The sequence below is a fragment of the Elephas maximus genome, chromosome 20, assembly GCF_024166365.1.
Source record: "Elephas maximus indicus isolate mEleMax1 chromosome 20, mEleMax1 primary haplotype, whole genome shotgun sequence".
Taxonomy (NCBI): Eukaryota; Metazoa; Chordata; class Mammalia; order Proboscidea; family Elephantidae; genus Elephas; species Elephas maximus.
In genome coordinates, this window is record NC_064838.1 from 58,743,905 (window position 1) to 58,762,708 (window position 18,804).

The window sequence follows — 18,804 nt, forward strand, 5'->3', positions numbered from 1 at the left end:
GTGAGGATTCCACAAACTGAGATACGCTCCTTGCCGTCCTGGAAAGATCTGTCCATTATATAGGTATGTAAACAAGTGATAGAAGAGCCCTAGTGGCACAATGGTTAAGAGTTTGGCTGCTTAATGGAAAGATTGTCAGATGAAACCCACCAGCCCCTCCTGAGAAGAAAGATGCAGCAGTCTGCTTCTGTAAACGATCACAGCCTTGGAAACCGTGGGGGGCAGTTCTGCTCCGTCCTGCGGTGTTGCTCTGAGTTGGAATTGACTCGACTGCAGCAGGTTTGGTTTCAAACAAGTGATTACAATGCAATATGGAGAGGCACTAACTTGTTGGAGTGTGCAAGCTCTCTGAGGGTAGGATTAATTGTTTTTCAACATTTTGTTTATTCCTTCTTCGAACAAATATTCAGTGAGCACCTAATGTATTCAAGACATTATGCTAAACGTGGGATAGGAGGATCCAGATGAAACAGAAAAAGAGAGCCAGAATTTTAGCCCTCATTGACATATAATTACACAAACTGTTGTTTACTTACAAATGTGATAAATGCTACTTTTTATTATTTTATGTAAAATTTGCATAGAATGCAGTACACAGATCTTAAAACTTGATAAGCTTTACTTGATAAGGAGAGTTCCCTCCTGTCCCCTTTGCATTCAGAGTTCTTCCGCCCTCCACAGGATACCACTGCTCCAATTCGTAGCATCATAGATTAGTTTTGCGTATTTTTAAGCTTTGTTTAAATGGAATCGTGTAGTATGTGCTGTTTGGAGTCTGGCTCCTTTTGCTCAACAAGATTTCTGAGATTCATCCACATTGTTGTGTGACTTCCTCCTTTTTTAATATAAGCACTGGCTACTATCAATTTTTGGAGCCCTGGTGACGCAGTGGTTAAAGTGCTGGGCTGCCAGTTGAAAGAAGGGTCAGCAGTCTGCACCCACCAGCTGCTGCTTGGGAGAAAGATGTATGGCCTTGAATACCCTATTGGGCAGTTCTGCTCTGTCTTATAGGATGTTATGAGTCAGAATCAACTCAACAGCAGTAGGTTTGGTTATCAGTGGTTTTAGTGGAGCTCTGGTGGCGCAGTGATTAAGAGCTCAGCTGCTAACCAAATGGTCAGCAGTTTGAATTCACCAGCTACTCCTTGGAAACTCTATGGGGCAGTTCGACTCTGTCCTATAGGGTTGCTATGAGACAAAATTGACTTGATGGCAACAGGTACTATCAATTTTACTACCCTGGTGGCATGGTAGAAACCCTGGTATTGTAGTGGTTAAGAGCTATGGCCATTTACCAAAAGGTCCGCAGTTTAAATCCACTAGGTGTTCCTTGGATACCCTATGGGGCAGTTCTACTCTGTCCTATAAGATTGCTATGAGTTGGAATCAACTCGATGGCAAAGGTTTGTTTATTTGTTTGTTTTGGTTTGGGGGCGTAGTGGTTAAGTGCTATGGCTGCTAACCAAAAGGTCAGCAGTTCAAATCCACCAGGCGCTACTTGGAAACTCTGTCGGGGGCAGTTCTACTCTGTCCTATAGGGTCGCTATGAGTTGGAATCGACTCGATGGCAACGGGGTAGTGCTTTCACTGCAGTCCCCCTCCCCTGTTCTGATATGTTCTGTTTTCATTAGCATTCCGTTCAAAATATTGTCTGACTTGTGTTGCGAAAGCCTGCTTTTAGACCCTGTGGTATTAAAGTCTGCAAATATGATTGCGGATTTGTCTCTTTCTTTCTGTAGTTGTGATAGTTTTTGGTTCATGTATTCTGAAGCTCTCTTATTGTTACACATTTAGGATTGTTTTGTCATTGTAATGAATTGAACCATTTATCATTAAAAAATAATCTTTAACATTGTTAATACTCCTGGTTATGTAGCTACACCAACTTTTAACATGGTATATCTTTTTCTATACTTTTAATCTGTGTCTTTACATTTAAATAGAAACTCTGGTCTGGTAACGTATAGTTCGTTCTTGCAGTCTGACAGTCTTTACCTTTTTGTTGGATGGTTTATTTGCATTTTATGTAATTATTAATTGAAGATAAGTCTTCTGATTTGCTTTCTCTTGTGTTTTGTTCCTTTCTTCTTCCTTTCCTACCTTCTTTTGGGTTAATCAAACATGTTTTAGTGTACTGTTTAATATCTCTATTTGCTTTTAATCTTCCTCTTTTAAATTACAAAAAAAAAAAATTGTGGTTGCTTTATAGATTACGATTTAAAAACAAACAACCAAACCTGTTGCTGTTGAGTCAATTCTGACTCATAGTGACCCTGTAGGACAGAGTAGAACTGCCCCATAGAGTTTCCAAGGAGCTCCTGGTGGATTCGAACTGCTGACCTTTTGGTTAGCAGCCGTAGCTCTTAACCACTATGCCACTAGGGTTTCCAAAGAGATTACAACAGGTGTCCTTAACTTAAGTATACAGTAAGCTTAGAGTTAATTTAGTATGTGAAGTACAACTTCAGCTAAAATATTAGAACTTTATAACAGTATAACTCCTTGACCACCATCCTTTTTGGTATTCTTGTCATATGTTTTATTTCTATATATGTAACGAACCCCATAATAAAATGTTATTTCTGTTATGTTCCAAAAGAAGTTAAGATAAGAAAAAAAGATAGTCTTAAATATTTACCACTTATTTATCAATTCTGGCAATCTTTATTCCTTCATGTAGACTTTAGTTTCTATCTGAAAATCATTTCTCTTCAGCCTGAAAAACTTCCTTTGGCATATCTTGCGTTGCAGATCTGGTAGCAATACATTCTCTCAGCTCTTGTTTATCAAAAAAAATATTATTTCACCTTCATTCTCTTGAAAATTTTAGTAACAATTAAAGACAATAAATCATTCAGATTTTTCACAATTTATCTGAAGGTTTTATTTTAAAGATTAAATTTGTTTCGAAAGAGCTCACATTAATCAGACATGGATAAACCTTTTATAATGAGTGGGTGTTTTTTAATTAACATCTCAAAGCAATCTTTTTATATCTACCTTATTTCTTGGGATGATGGTATTAAGTTTTCTTGTTCTTATTAAAATTAGTTGCTTTCAGTATTAATGGTTATTAACAAATCTTGATTTTTATTACTCTGCTAAGATAGAAACATGGTACTTTAAAATTACTTTTCAATTTCCTATAAACTATTTCATAGTACAGAAATATTTGTTAGCAAGTGTTCATTATGCTCAAAGTTCTAAAAGTAATCTTCAGTCCCCAAGTGAACTTTGTACTCCAAGATTTTTTTTAAATATTATTTTTTTAATGATATTTACATAATAAATACTAATTTTAGTCACTAAGTTCCTCTTCATTACTGAGATATGTGCTTTTCTTTATCCTTGGGTATCTGAACTGTCCGATGTTGAGGGATCCCCTGAGCTGGGGTTCCAATTTTTTTTGTTCTTTTTCAGTTTTGGTATTCTTCTACTCTCACAATTTCTTCTGGTTCAGTAATCTTATTGTTCTTCCTCTTCCTTTTCCTCTCCTTCTTTTTTTTTTTTTTTCTCCTCTTTCTTCTTTGGAGGTTCATACTTTCCAAGTATTTTTTAAGGCAGGCCTGAATGAAATGTCCATTTTGGTGTTTGTTTTTTTTTGCCCTGCAACAGTTTTGTGTAGATCCTTTATATTTTAAAAAAGAATTTTTTTTTTTTTTTACTCTTCCTGGTGTCTTTAATTATAGTGACCTTTACAACTTTATCATAGTTGGAAAATATCCAGTGTTAACTCATTATTTGTCAGAGAAAGGAGCAAGTTGGATACATACGCTGTACTTTTACTTGAAGTCAGGCTATCGCTCATTTTTTCACCTGGGGCAGGCCTGGAAGACCAGCAGAGCATGAGCCCTCAGCTCAGCTGGGGCTCAACCCTGATTATTCCTTACCCCATGCAGTGTCTTTGGCATCCTGAGTACTAGAAGGGTTCAGGCACCTGAGGCAAGAAGGTAGCAGAAAGCCTGCCTCTTCCTGATTCTTGTTAGATGTGCCTCAGATGCAGTAAGGGTCCTGGCCCTGGAAGTGGATCTCATACTCATTTTTGAAGGATACTTTGTTGGAAATAGAATTTTGAGTTGATAGTTTATTTTTTCTCTTAACACTTTAAGGATGTAATTCCATTTTCTGACCTTTAATGTTTCTGATATGTCAGCTATCATTTGTATCTTTGTTCCTCTGTATACAATGGGCCATTTTTCCTTGACTGCTTTTGTGATTTTTTCCCCATCTTTACACTGTGATAAACTAAGGATGTTGCTTGATGTGATTTTCTTTGTATTTATTCCGATGGCATTTTGCTGTATCCTTGAATATTCTCACCATATTTGGAAAATTTTTAACAATTATTTCTTCAATTATTTTACCTGCCCTGCTCTATTTATTCTGTACTTCTGGGATTTAAATAACATATATGTTAGAAAACTTAATATTTTCCAACAGGTAACTGTGGCTCTTTTTTTGTTTGTTTGTTTCCAATCTATTTTCTATTAATCTGTTTTCAGGTTCACTGTCTTTTTTGGCCTTCAATTTACCATAAAATTCATCCAGAGAATATTTCATTTTATATATTGTACTTCAAAGTTCTAAAATTTTTATTAGTTTTTTTTTATAGTTTTAATTTCTCTGCTGAGATTCCTGAGTCCCAATCTATGTAGTAATTATGTTCATGTTTTCTTTTAAGTCCTTGAACATATCAGTAATAGCTGTTTTAAATTCCTTCTCTGCTAATTCCAACATATGGTCATTTCTGTTTCTGTTGGTTACTTTTTCCTTCTGAGGATACACACACACACACACACACGCACTGCTTCTTTTGCTTCTTCACATGTCTAGTAATTTTTGGTTATATGCTGGATATTGTGTTATGTGTTTGATTGATTTTCATGAATTTTCCCAATGTAACTTAGTATAATTCTAGTCATACAGTAGGTGTTTGAGAAACACCAAATTAATAAATCTAAGATGCCATAGATTGTAGTTGCACCATTATTTAGTACAATACTAAGATGAAAGAATACAACCAGTTGAAGTATTACATATTATTAAATGTAAGAGACCTACTGATTTTAGACATGTTAAGATGTAAAGAAATGCTTACCACAGAATCAATGAAATTTGCTGTTGATAAACATATGCCATCTGTCTTACAAATATATAGGTTTTTATGAATGAAAGTGCATATGAATTTTCTTAAATGATCATTGGTATTAGAAAACAGTTATTAATAAGATGAAAAGGAGAGAATGGTACACATAGCAGGGAAGCTGCCAATCATTTCATCTTTTGTTAGAACATTATATAAGCAGTGAATACAAAATTGACTCCTTTGTTACAAAAGAACCACACAAAGCTATCTCCCAGCCAAAAGGAAGATCAAAATGCATTTTTGTTATAGAATCTTGAAATACATTATTTTTTAACAATTATAATTTTTAATTTTACTAGTAACTTCCCCTGTTCTTAATCCAGATGAAAGTATTAACACATTTAAAGATAAAATGTGCAATTTTAAAACAACAATAATTGAGAAAAATTTGATTTGGTTTTATTTTAAGTCATTTATAGCTCAGATGGAAAAAAAAAGACATTATTTATTCCTTCCAAAGTTATCCTTTATTTGCACCACATTTCCATGTTAAAGCCCCCCCCTTCTTTTCTTTTTTTTTTTTTGCTACTTGTGTGTTTAGAAACTCTGGCTCCTTCTGTCTAATTGCATCAATAATGAACAACTGGGTAAAACCTCTGGGCACTTTCTCCATTGTCCTACTTTTTCTTGCTACAGCATTCTTTTTTCTATCATGACCATGTATACTTTAATTTGCGGGTAGTAGGGTTAAAAAAATAAAAATTTAAAATTTTTCTTTTAGGGTTAGAGATGTCTGAATCGTTGCTTTTTTAGAAAGCATTTTTTCTCCTATCAAAGTCATTGGTTCTTTTGTGATTCCTTTAATGGTAGGGCTTTCTCAATTGGAGTTTCGCAAATCTTGGAAATATTTACTTTAAATAAATATTTGTTTTAAACACATTTGTTTTAAATAATATATTCTATAAACACATTTGTTTCAAATAATACATTTTAAACACAAACATCACCATTCAAACTTTATTAAACATTCAAACTGACAAATACTTTTAAAGTTCAAGATTCTTGTTTCCACATACACAGTGTGATTGTGGAGCTTCAGACATCAGCCAGTTGCAAAGGGGACATTTTGGGACACCAGGGCCTTCTTGGCATATCTACAATCAAGTTAAATAAACACTTAGTGGTTCCGTTAATCAAAATATTCATAGTCTTGCAGTACATTTCCAGAAAACCTTAGTGTCTGTCTTTAAGATGGCTGGCTATGGAGGTCATTGGCAGACCCCAGAAATTACTTCAGGGTTTTTCTCCAGTAAATTCTTTGGCAGCAGTAGTAATGCCTTTAGGTTGTTGATTTTTCACCAAGGATCTTGTGGTCTAGGGATCTGCCAACTGCTATTCAATTTTTAAAGTAAAACTTGAATCTGGTGGTAACCAGAAAGCAGAGAGCGCAGTGGAAAATTTCCAGCCCCATTTAAACCTGTTAATAAAGCACCTGATACGTACATACATGAATTAATTCTCTCTCTACTTTCAGGTTAGCTTATAGCATAGGTTTTTGTAATATGCACAGTCCAAACACATACCTTTGGGATGGTAATCCTAATTTCTTCAAATTAGAAATTCTTTCACTGCCAATAATTTTAGGACCTTTCTCTTTGCTTGTTAATAATAGATTATAGTAACAATGAGTAGAGTCGTAGACACCATTATTGGAACTGTATTAAGCTCAAGCGGTGGCTTAAGTGCTTCACAGCATTACCCTTCTTTTCACAATCCTACTTTTGTTATCTCTGCTTTACATATGGAGAGTCTGAAGATTGAGAGGCCAAGTGACGGGCCAAAGGTCTCATAACAGTAGGTGGCTGAGCCAGAATTCACACCTAGGTCTCTCTGCCTCCACAGATTAGTAAACTAGGTTGCCTCTTGGGACCACAGGTTGTAACATTGACTTTACTTTGCACTGTACAAGCCTTTATAAAGGAAAAAAAAAATTAAGGTGAACTCACGGGTTATTTAAAAGGTCTGTCAAATACTTGGAAAATAAATTCCTTATAATGGTAAATTTTGACCCAGAAACATATAAAATTTAAAAAAAAAAAAAACCCTCTTAACAAGATGTAATGGTTTATATTGCTTTGCTGGTATTACTAGACACATTGTATAAAGGAGAAACTCCCTCATTTGTCAGTTGTATCTGTTTTCTATATAGTAGCCAGTGTGATCTTTTATAATACAAATATGGTCGGGTTACTTCTTTTCTTACCCTCCTGTTTCACTGATGCTTAGAATAAAATCTAAACTCCCCCAGGTACTTTGGAAATTTCTGCATAGCCTGCCAAGATTATGCAGCAATTAGGAACTTCGTACCTCCCGCTCTTTCCTTTTTGTCTCTCTGCTCCTGTACCGCTTCCTTCAGTTCTTTGAGTATACCAGTGGAATTTGTTTTTCTCTCTCCCCCTGTAAAATACAAGCTCCATGAGAGCAGGCACCTGACATTTCTGCAACTATTTGTTAGAATTAGTGGAAACCCAAGGAGCTCATTCTTCACCAGTATCTTTTTCTATCCCATTGTCCAGTTGAATCCCTGTCTGAAGAGTTGGCTTTGGGAATAGTCCCTGTCTTGGGCCAACAGAAAGTCTGGGGGCCATGACCACCGGGGTCCTTCTAGTGTCAGTCAGACCATTAAATCTGGTCTTTTTACGAGAATTTGGAGTCTGCATCCCACTGCTCTCCTGCTCCCTCAGGGGTTCTCTGTTGTGTTCCCTGTCAGGGCAGTCATCAGTTGTAGCCAGGCACCATCTAGTTCTTCTGGTCTCAGGATGATGTAGTCTCTGTTTATGTGGCCCTTTCAGTTTCTTGGGCTCATGATTACCTTGTGTCCATGGTGTTCTTCTTTCTCCTCTGGTCCAGGTGGGTTGAGACCAATTGATGCATCTTAAGATGGCCGCTTGCTAGTGTTTAAGATGCCAGAAGCCACTCTCCAAAGTGGGATGCAGAATGTTTTGCTAATAGACTTTATTATTCCAATGGACTTAGATGTTCCCTGAAACCATGGTCCCCAAACCCTGACCTCTGCTACGTTGGCCTTTGAAGCATTCAGTTTATTCAGGAAACTTCTTTGCTTTTGGTTTAGTCCAGTTGTGCTGACTTCTCCTGTATTGTGTGTTGTCTTTCCCTTCACCTAAAGTAGTTCTTATCTACTGTGTAATTAGTGAATATCCCTCTTATTGGCAGCCTTTTAATGAAACAGTTGACTTTTGCTGTTACAGGCAGTTCCCAGGTTACCAGATCGTTCCTAAGTGTGTCTTTAAGTTAAAATTGTGGGTAAGTCGGAACAGGTGCATAGGGTTCTTACCAGCCTTATTTTAGTGTAAGAAGGAACTCTGGTGATGCAACGCTTAAACCGCTTGGCTGCTAACCAGAAGGTGGGCAAACCTACCAGCCACTTCGCAAGAGAAAGGTGTGGCAGTCTGTTTCCCTAAAGATTTATAGCCTTGCAGCTGTCTGGGGCAGCTAGTTGTACTCTGTCCTGTAGGGTCACTATGAGTCAGAATTGACCTGATGGCAGCGGGTTTTGGGTTAGTGCAAGAAAAGGCTTGAGGCCTTTTCAGCGATTTAAATGTTTGAATTTAAATGATTTAAAATGATTAAAATTTAAATGTGCAGCAAGTGAAGGTGAAGGTGATGAAGAATTTGTTGCGAGTAGGAGCTGGTTCAGCCTTTTAAAGTGAGGGCAAACTTACATGACATTAAAGGGCGAGTGGAGATGGCTGGGCAGGACTGGGCAGTGTTTCATTCTCTTGTGCATAGGATCCCTACGAGTTGGAATTGACTCAGTAGCACCTAACAAAAACAACAAAGGGCAAGTATGAGTTTTCCATAAATGGGACGTTTGTAACCCATGAACTTACTGTACTTGTAATGAATTTGATAATTCGCCTCATCTAAATGATATATTCTCTCCTACTTAATGTGCACTTATAAATATATAAATATACTAATTAAATAATATGATTCATCAGCTATATTTATGCATTTTATATGAAACAAATATTTATCAAGTTATTTTATTAAACATATATGTTTTTATAGAGAAAAGCATTTTAAAAATTAGAAAAAAAAAAAAAAGGGTAACAACTCAAATGTCTGCTTTCCGAATGGTTCCCACCAGATTTCCAGTCCCCCTAATCAGAGCTGCAGAGGCAATGTTGTATCAGCCAGGGTTCTCTGAGAGAAACAGAAGGAGTAGGGGAAAATGTCTACATCTATATCTGTAAATTTATTTTAAGGAATTGGCTTATGCAGTTATGGGGGCTGGCAGTCTGAAATTTGTGGGGCCAGCCCGGCTGCCTGGAAACTCTTGGGCAGTCCACAGGTGGAATTTCTTCTTTTTCAGAGAAACCTCCATTTTGCTTTTAAGGCCTTTCAGCTGATTAGATGAGGCCTATCCCGATTATCAAGAATAACCTCCTTTGCTTAAAATCAAGTGATTTTATATGTTAACCACATCTACAGAATGCCTCTATACCAACACTTGGATTAGTGTTTACTTGAATAACTGGACACTCTAGCCTAGCCAAGTTGGCATATAAAACTTAACCATCGCAAGTATGTATGTGGCAGTGGCAGCCTCTAAAAATATTGGGAGGAACTTGGAGGGAGACAAAAGGTTCCTTTAAGGCTGAGTGTGTACCCTGAGGTCCTCCTGTCTGAAGGTTTGTTTTCAAACTTCTAGCATCATCATCTCCTTAGAACATATTTAAGGAGCCCTGGTAATGGAAACCCTGGTGGCGTAGTAGCTAAGTGCTACGACTGCTAACCAAAGGGTTGGCAGTTCAAATCTGTAAGGCGCTCCTTGGAAACTCTATGGGGCAGTTCTACTCTGTCCTATACAGATCGTAAAGATTACAGCCTAGGAAAGTAGGCGGTTCTCCTTTACCATATAGGATTGCTATGAGTTGCAGCTGACTTGACCACACACAACAACAGAACACCTTTACAAGACATGGGAGCCAGCCCTTCACAGAAAGTCCTAGGTCTGAGATTTCACTTGTCCATAGTAAAACACACACACACACACAACAAAAAACAGTCTTTCCTTTGTAGGTAGTTGTTGTTATTACCGTTGTTAGCTGCCTGATTGGTTTTGTTCCTAGGAGTATTGCATTAGTAGCCAGAGGCCCTGAAGTTTTGATGATGACCTGTGTGACCTCGGGTAAGCCGTGAGCCCTGTCAGACTTCATCTCGCCTCACATGAAGGAGAGGGTAGAACTGGCTTGCTTTTGCTTTCTGCTCTAGAGCTGTCTAGTCTGTCAGGTTGTGAATTTTTACATGCAAAGGATAGAACCACTTTCCCACAGGGTGTCCTCATTCTACTGGGAAATCTGACTTCTACAGATAGAGCATTGTCCTAAGGACACAATCTATAAACATAAAATCCCTTCTGTATTCGTTTTTCCTCTGCAATGCTTATAGACTTTAAAACTGAGGTCCCTGGATGGCGCAGATGGTTTGCACTCCACCACTAACCTAACGAGCTCAGCTGCTAACCAAAAGGTTGGGAGTTTGAATCTGCCAGCCGCTCCTGGGAAACCCTATGGGATAGGTCTACCCTGTCCCATACGGTCGCTATGAGTTGGAATTGACTGGATGGCAACGGGTTTTTTTTTTTTTTTTTTTTTTAACTAACCTAAAGTTGGCGATTGGAACCCATCCAGCGGTGCCACCAAAGAAAAACCTGGCAATATGCTTTCATAAAGATTGCAGCCAGGAAAATCCCATGGAGCAGTTCAGCTCTGTGACACATGGGTCACCATGAGCCAAAATCGACTCAACAGCAAGAGGTTTGGTTTCTTAAATTTTTTTTTTTTTTACTTTAAAACAGAGAAATTTTAATGAAAGATTGCTTACCTGGACCATTTCCAGATACCTGTAAATAAAAGCTTATCATTTTAGATTTGAAAAGGGGTCTTAAGAGTAATAAAAGAAAGGCTGTTTTTTAAAAAAAATAATAATAATAATTTTGAGAGCTTAACTTTGGAGCTGAAATGACTTGTTTTACGCTAAGCCTCAGTGTGCTGCAGAGTTAATGAAATTCAGAGCCAAATTAAACCTTTGCTGTGGCTTCTTTGGAGGTGATTATGCTGTGCATATAAATGTATTCATCATTTATCCTTCTTCCTGAAAGGTTTCAGGTGGCTGAGAACATAAAATTACTATGAAAAAATTTCTTTCTAGATTTTAAAGCCTTTTGTCATCTCATTCTACATGAGATTGGCTGCAATGCAGAGGTTACTTTGATGGAAACGAAGGCAAGGAGGAGAGGAGGGGGCAGTTATAGCTTCACAGCAATCTTTTCTGAAGCCCAGGTCAAGAAGAGCGATGGGCCACACGTAGCGTTTATCTGGTTAAAATGCCACTTTGATTATAAGGTCATAAAAGAGGGTTTATTATGTATGCCTGTATTTGCTGGTTACCCTTCCGAATGAGGTAGATAGCAACTGTTGAAAGTATGTCTTCTAAAGACAGAAAAGACACGGATTTGAATCCTGGCTTGTTTGTTTGTTTGTTTTTACTAACGATGAGACCAGAGCAAATTTCTTAGCCACTCGAAGTCTCAGTTTCTTCATCTATATAATTAGGATGATGATACCCTTTATTATGGGTTGAATGGTATCCCCCAAAAGATATAAAAGTCCTCGCTCCTGGTACCTGTGCCTGTGACCTTATTTGCAAACGGTGTCTTTGCAGCCATAAGTAGTTAGCAGGGTGGGCTCTTAACCCAGTGCTAATGGTGTCCTTATAAGAAGAGAAGAGACAAATGCAGAGAGGAGAACACCGTGTAGACACAGACAGGTGCAAAGGGAAGATGGCCACGTGAAGATAGACGCGGAGATTGGAGTGATGCTTCCACAAGCAAAGGAATACCTGGGACCACTAGAAGGCAAAGACAAGGAAGGATTCCTCCCCTAGAGTCTTCAGAGAGAGCATGGCCCTGCTGACACCTTGTTTGCAGACTTCCAGCTTCCAGAACTGTGAGAGAATACATTTCTATTCATTTATGTCATCCAGCTTGTGGTACTTTGTTATAGAGGCCCTAGGGTATGAGGGTGTGAGGCTTTCACAGGCTAATTGAAGTTTATGAAGTTCTTAGCAGCATCCAACGGTGAGGATGTCCCCAGTTAGGGGTAGCCATTTTAATTTATGTGATCATTATTTTGACCAGTACCCTTGAAATACAAAGAAATTGATTACAGTGGTAATCGGGTATTTAGTCTCTGCCTCCTTTGTGGACTGTGAGCTCTGGGAGGTAGAGACCCTGTCTGTTTTCAGCACTGTAATCCAGGGTTTAGGCACATGGCTGGCACTCAATAAACATTTGAAGAAGTACTGAACAACTGAAAGAAAAGAAAATGAAGGGTCATCTCAAGAGTTGGATACCCATTAAACCAAAAAAAAAAAAAAAAAACTCTTTGCTGTTGAGTTGATTCTGACTCATAGCGACCCTATTAGAGTTTCCAACGAGCTCCTGGTGGATTCAAACTGCTGACCTCTTGGTTAGCAGCTGAAGCACTTAACCACTACACCACTAGGGTTTCTGAGATTCCCATTAGGAGGAGGGTCAAAAGCATCAGTTGCCAAAGAGGAAAAAAGGCTGATGCTGCCAGCAGAACTGGTGGTCAGTTCCGTAGCAGGAGTGCTGTCTGGGCTCAGAACCTGAGCCATCCCCAGCCTGTCAAGGACCTTGGTGGGCCACAGAATTGGCATTTCATGTCCATCACGAGGAGCTGAGCTCAAACCTCCTGAGTGTGTGTGACAGCTACTGAGAACCCCTTATCCACACAGGCATACAGAGTAACATGCAGGCTTGAATTGCTGTCCATACACGATCATCAGCCAGGCTTGTGGACCAAAGCGCTAGGCTAGCTGATTGTCAGATTTGATTATTTGTTTATTTCTTTAATAGGTGCCTTTATATATCAGGAGAGTACCATAAATAAGAGACTGCTGCCAGGACACATATTATACATGTATTCCTCATCCAATTTCATTAATGGCTTTAAAGAAAATCTCTCTCCTAATTGCTTTAAGTATTCTGCCTTCATTATTAAATACCAGCCATTTGTTACATTCTGCATTTCTTTCTGGCTTTGCTTACTGAATTTCTCTGGGACATTCTGAATTAAAAGTGACGTTTACCTGTAGTGCAGATAGTCCTGGGAGCATGCCCTACCATCCCACTTAAATTTCCAGGAGCAACACCATGCTCTTAGAAATGTCTTACTGGATACAGATGTCTGAAGTCGGTGGCTTTATTCATTCAACTTTCAAAGACAACATTAACAATCAGGTTAAAAACAGCAAAGCTGTAAAATTATCTTTGGTCGGGAGTCATCTATATCGGGCTTACAGGTCCATATGCTCCAACCCCAATTGCTGATTTTGACCTTAAATGTCAGATACATCCCAAGCCAGGCCCACTTCTAGCCTCAGGTTATTATTTGAAAGAAGTCAGAAGATCTTGACTCATATCACAAGGTATGCCTTCAATTTTAGACTCTCAGGTGAGGTAGGATTTTGGGGGCTGTAACTATCGCATTTAATGCTCACACCAACCTGGAGAGGTAGGTATTATTATTACTCTCATTTCAGGGGATAATATAAGAAACACTCAGAGAAATTCCATAAGTTACCCAGAGTCACACAGGGAGGGAAAGTGGTGGACCTAGGATCAGAAATTAGCTGGTTTGGATTCCATGAACAGGGATTAAATGTTATGCTTTCTAGGAATCAGTCTTTGTTTATAAATATTAATTTACCAAGTTTTTCTTTGATCTGGTGTTGGTGGGGAAGAGGTAATGAATTTGGAAAACAGTATGAATTTGGAAAACAGACTATCAGTGGTACAGGCTGAATTCAGTTAAGTCAGATGAGTGTTTTTATTTTCTTGCTCCATTTGGCTACGGGATTGTGTCCTGCAGTGTTCAATACTATTGTTCCAGTGTTTTCTGAATCCACCCTTTATAATATGCATGATGCTCTTTCCTGGGCTGGGGAGGGGGATGCTGGGGGGGCTTGGCTCTCAGATGAAGCAAGAGGAACCTTTGGAGAGATGCTTATGTAGTTAGCTGTGAGCCTTACTGTTAGCAATGTGCGGAAAAACTGGTAATTGGCAGCAGTTCTGCCCCCAAAACCCAGGTGTGTCTTACCTGGTGGAAAACAAATCTTTCCTCAGGTGAATGGCTGGCTGGCTTATCTAGCTGTCTGTCTGTCTCTCCTTGGATCTACCTGCAAAGGAAAGGATTTTTAGAATATTTCCCCTATGACGCCTGATAGCAGGCAGGGCGCCAACAACAAACAAAGGTGCCTGACCCAGTGAGTCAGACACACTGTGTTCTTGTCTGTTTCCTTCTCTGCCTTTTTTTCTATCTTCTTCATGTTTAAGAGACTAAAAGCAGAACAGGCAGAGCAGGTGATACCCACTCCTGCTGGGCGGGCCTGAGGGGTCCTTGGGATTGTGTGGTAGTGTCCTTGGGCTGCTGTGACAAATGGCCATTATCTGGATGGTTTAAAACAACAGATTTATTCTCCCACAGTTCTGGAAGCTGGAAGTTCAAAATCAAGGTGTCAGCAGGGTTGGTTTCTTCTGAAGGCCCTGAGAGAGAATCTGTTCCATGATGCTTCTCTAGCTTCAGGTGGTTGGTTGCTGGCAATCTTTGGCGTTTCTTGGTTTGTAGATGCTTCGCTCCGGTCTCTGCCTCTTCCTTCACCTGTGTTTCTTCTCTCTGTGTGTCTGGGTCCAAATTTCCCTCTTTTTATAAGGGCACCAGACATACTGGTTTAGGATCCACCCCCATCCAGTATGACTTTGCCTGAACTTGATCTGCAAGGTCCCCTTTATAAGTACTGGGGGCTAGGACTTCAGCATATCTTTTGAGGGGACACATTTCAACCCACAACAGAGTGTCTGCTGATGCAATTCAAGTGAACGCTATGTATCCTTCCAGTGTGGCAGGAACCAGCTCTGGATTTGAAAAGTTCACCTGGACTACAAGGAGGAAGAGCTGTTTTCGGCCTATTTGCTTTTCTGGGAGAGGTAGCCATTTCCTGCTGCATGGTTATGAAGTTGAGGGTGGGGAACCGGGTCAGGTTAGCAATAAGGATTTAATGAATACATATGAGAAGAGATTCCAGCCACCGAGCAATGTATTGACCCAGGCCACTTCCCATTTCAGGATGGCAGGGTATTTAAGGGAGTAAATTTCAGATGATCACGGAAGAAAAGATGTGCAAGGGATGTAGGGGTGAGAGATATATTCTCATCTGTGGTCTCCAACAGCAGATGGGGCACCCAACTCACTGAGAGCCTTATAAGGCACCTTCTGGTTTTGTCCATTGTCTTTGTTTTCACAGTTCACTTATAGTTTAAAAAAAAAAAAAAAAGATCAGGCCTGCCCTGGTGCTCATTATTCCACGTGCAGAGAGGACGTGCATTTAATTTATTCTTTGCTTCTAATTGTAGTGTCTGCATGTCAGGGTTCACTGGCTAGAGAGAGAACGAGCCCTGCTTTTGTAAAGCAGTTAATTGAACCTGGTAATGATTACTGTCAGCAATCCCCTGGGGTTGCACTGGTCACTGAGCATCCTCCCTCATTGGTTTCCAGCATCTAGTGTTCTGGGACACTCAAGGTTTTCCAAAATTTCACAGCAGTGGCAAGCTAGAGTTCACATACTGCAGACCCTGACTGCAGAAATGCTAGTAACCTTCTCAGAGTTGGTGCTAGTCTCTGGTGCTAGAGACTTCTGAAGAGAACATTTCCAGTTGCACTTAAAACATTTAAGAAAATTTTGCAACACATGCAGTAGACAACAGATTAGTATCTAGGGTATAGAAAGAACTCCGCATCAGTAGGAAAATGGCAAAGAAGCAGTAGAAACATGGGCAAAAAATATGAACCGTCAGTTAACAGGAGTGGATCACATGGACAAAGAAGTGCTTAACCTTGCTAGCGATCAGGAAAAAGTAAATTGAAACAGTGAGATACCATTTTTACTCGTCAGTTTGGCAAAACACCAACAGCAATAACAATATCCAGTGTTGCTCAGGGCCCAGGGCAATGGAGCTCCTGCTAGGACCGTCCCACTACAGGTCAGTTTAGCAGACGCCTGTAAAACTAAAAATGTACAGACCTTCCGAACCGTGAACACGAGCACATGAGCACAAGAATGTAGAATTATTTGATTTAGTGGAAACCTAGAAACTGCCTAAATGTCCACCAGTAGGGGAAAGGCTAAAGAAGCTGTGGCGTATCCATGGACTAGAACTCCAGGCGGCAGCTAAAAGGAATGACACGGACCTCCAGGCGATGGAAAACACGGGGCCCCAGAACACATGGTTAATTTTCAGAAGCAAAGGGTGGAGTTTAGAGTTATTTATGAAATAGGGTCTAATCTGTATATGTCGGTTTCCACAGAGGAAAATGTCTGTTGGTAACATCTGGGGAGGGGCCTGGGGTTAGTAATGTGGTTGAAAGGGACTTGAGCCTTACCTGGGATGCTTCGATTTCTACAAGGGAATTACTCAGGTTAATAACAACTAAAATTCTTTAAAGCTTTTGTGTTTTTTTTTTTTAAGAGAAAAAGAAGGAATCAGTTAGAGGGTAACTATCCATTAGTGTTTACAACTTGCCTTTTTTTACAGTAGCTTCAGAGGGAAGCGTGAGATCAGAGCCACAGAAGACAAAATGCTTGTACCTGCTCCTTTGACCCTCTTATTAAGGCTCCCTGAGGGAGGATCAAGCCAAGACTGTATGTCTTTCACTCTCCTGTCAACCCAGCCCCCAGCACAGTGCCTGGCAGGTAGCTGGCACTGAGTAACTGTGAGTTGAATGTTGTTTCGGGACTTGGAGACCACACATAGGGAAGTGCTTTGTCTGCTGCAGGTCCCAGGCATGTAACTGGTGGTAGATTATTGTCATTTGCCTGGACAGCCAGAGGTGTGCCTCTGCCTTCTGATTCCAGAGAGCAGCCTCACGCAGGGCCCTAGGCGTGCAGGTTTCATTCCAGGTGTGCCTGGGCCTAGGACTTTGGCTTGAGTTGGCTGCTACACAGGTGGATATGCCACAGAGAGGATCTTCATCTCCCCCTCTTCCCCCAGGGCTACTGGAAGATGTTGGGCCCCCAGGTGTGGCAGGGCTGCAGGGACGATCCTGAGTGGATGTCTGTGGAGTGCTGGGGGTGGCAGGTGCTGGATGGAGGGGGGATGGAGCCAGCTTGAGGCCCCCCAGAGGGTCTGACAGAGCGGCTGGCACCGTTGTACCAGGGGCTCTGCAGTTTCATTTTTCCACTCTGCCCTGCAAATTAGTTAGCCGGTGCTCGTGGGGCCCACGATCGCCCTGGTTATGAGAGAAGCCAAGGAGCCCCTGCATCCCTGCTGCAGGAGAAAGAAGATTCTGGCTTGTGGCTCTGTGAAACGTAGAGGGCTCTGATGTTTAAGTAACCAAGGGAGCTCTTTATGACAGCCTGAGCTTTCATGTTTCTCAAAGGAGGCCATGAGTCTGTTTGTGCTTTTGCCCTGAGGGCAACAACCACTTCCTCCCTTTGTGCCTGGATGCACATTGGATGATCACATTTCCTGACCCCCGTGCCTCTGGGAAAAAAGGAAGGCTTTATTAGGTGACTGTTGAAGATGATGAGGCTTTCATCTGGAGGTGGACAACTCTGTTTTGCATTTCAGTCAGATTCTGAGCTGCGAATGAGGACAGGACCTCAGAGCTGCTGCTTCCTCTCTGGGTGATAGAGCAGGTGGTCAGGAGGCAGCGTCCATCGCCTCCCCAGCAGGGTCTGGCCGGCTGTGGTCCATATGGCTTTGATTTTCCACACTCCCTCTGCCTCCTATTTCTACTCCCAGCATTCCCGTGTCCCCCACATCCCTGCAGTCCTCTCCCTTGTTCACAGAGCTGGTCCGTGGACACACAGGAGGCGGAGAGGGGAGGACCCACTGCCATCTCTTCTCCTCCTTGGAGCAGCCTCAGCTGATGGAAAGAACACGGATTTAGAAGTCAGAAAGATCTCATTTCAAAGCCCGGTGTGGCCGTTTAGTCACTGGACAAGTTCTCGGGCAAGTTACTTCTCTGATCCACAGATCAAATGAGATAGGAAGCTAGAATCCCAGACCTGGACTTGCTTAAGCACCTTCCCACTCTGTTGTTCTTCTCCTTTTCTGGAACTTTCCACTAGTATTCCTGTCCTTTTTCCCGCTCCCTACTCTACCTTAGCAGCTCTGATGATACCAGGAGTGGCCAAGGCAGAGTGGGCTTGGGTTTCTTAGAAATGGAAATAAATCAGTGTACTCAACCCTTCCTGTCTGTCACCCATGGTGGGGTGGGAGGGGGCAGTGTTCCCTGTTGTTTCAGTGGGTGAACTCTGAGCTTCAAGCACCTCTGCAGTGCCAGCTGCTGGCTTAGACACTGAAGATGGAGGGAGGGTCCAGGCTGCTGTGCTTAAGCATCTCACAGCTCTGCCTTGTTAACCAGCAGAGGGTGAAGCCTTTGGGAGAATGGGCTTGTCTTAGTTATCAAGTGCTGCTATAACAGAAATACCACCAGTGGATGGCTTTATCATACAGAAGTTTATTTTCTCACAGTCTAGGAAGCTAACAGTCCAAATTCGGGGCTCCAGCTCCAGGGGAAGGCTTTCTCTCTCTGTTGGCTCTGGAG

At 40.8% G+C, this 18,804-nt stretch overlaps 1 protein-coding gene and 1 pseudogene across 4 annotated transcripts in view; one reads left to right on the forward strand and one right to left on the reverse strand.

Moving 5' to 3' along the window:
* The window catches only part of CACNA2D3 (calcium voltage-gated channel auxiliary subunit alpha2delta 3), a 1,053,043-nt gene that overhangs the window by 331,201 nt on the left and 703,038 nt on the right, over window positions 1-18,804 (forward strand). The gene's annotated exons all lie outside the window — the stretch shown is intronic.
* On the reverse strand, window positions 3,299-3,808 carry LOC126064359 (zinc finger CCHC-type and RNA-binding motif-containing protein 1-like; annotated as a pseudogene).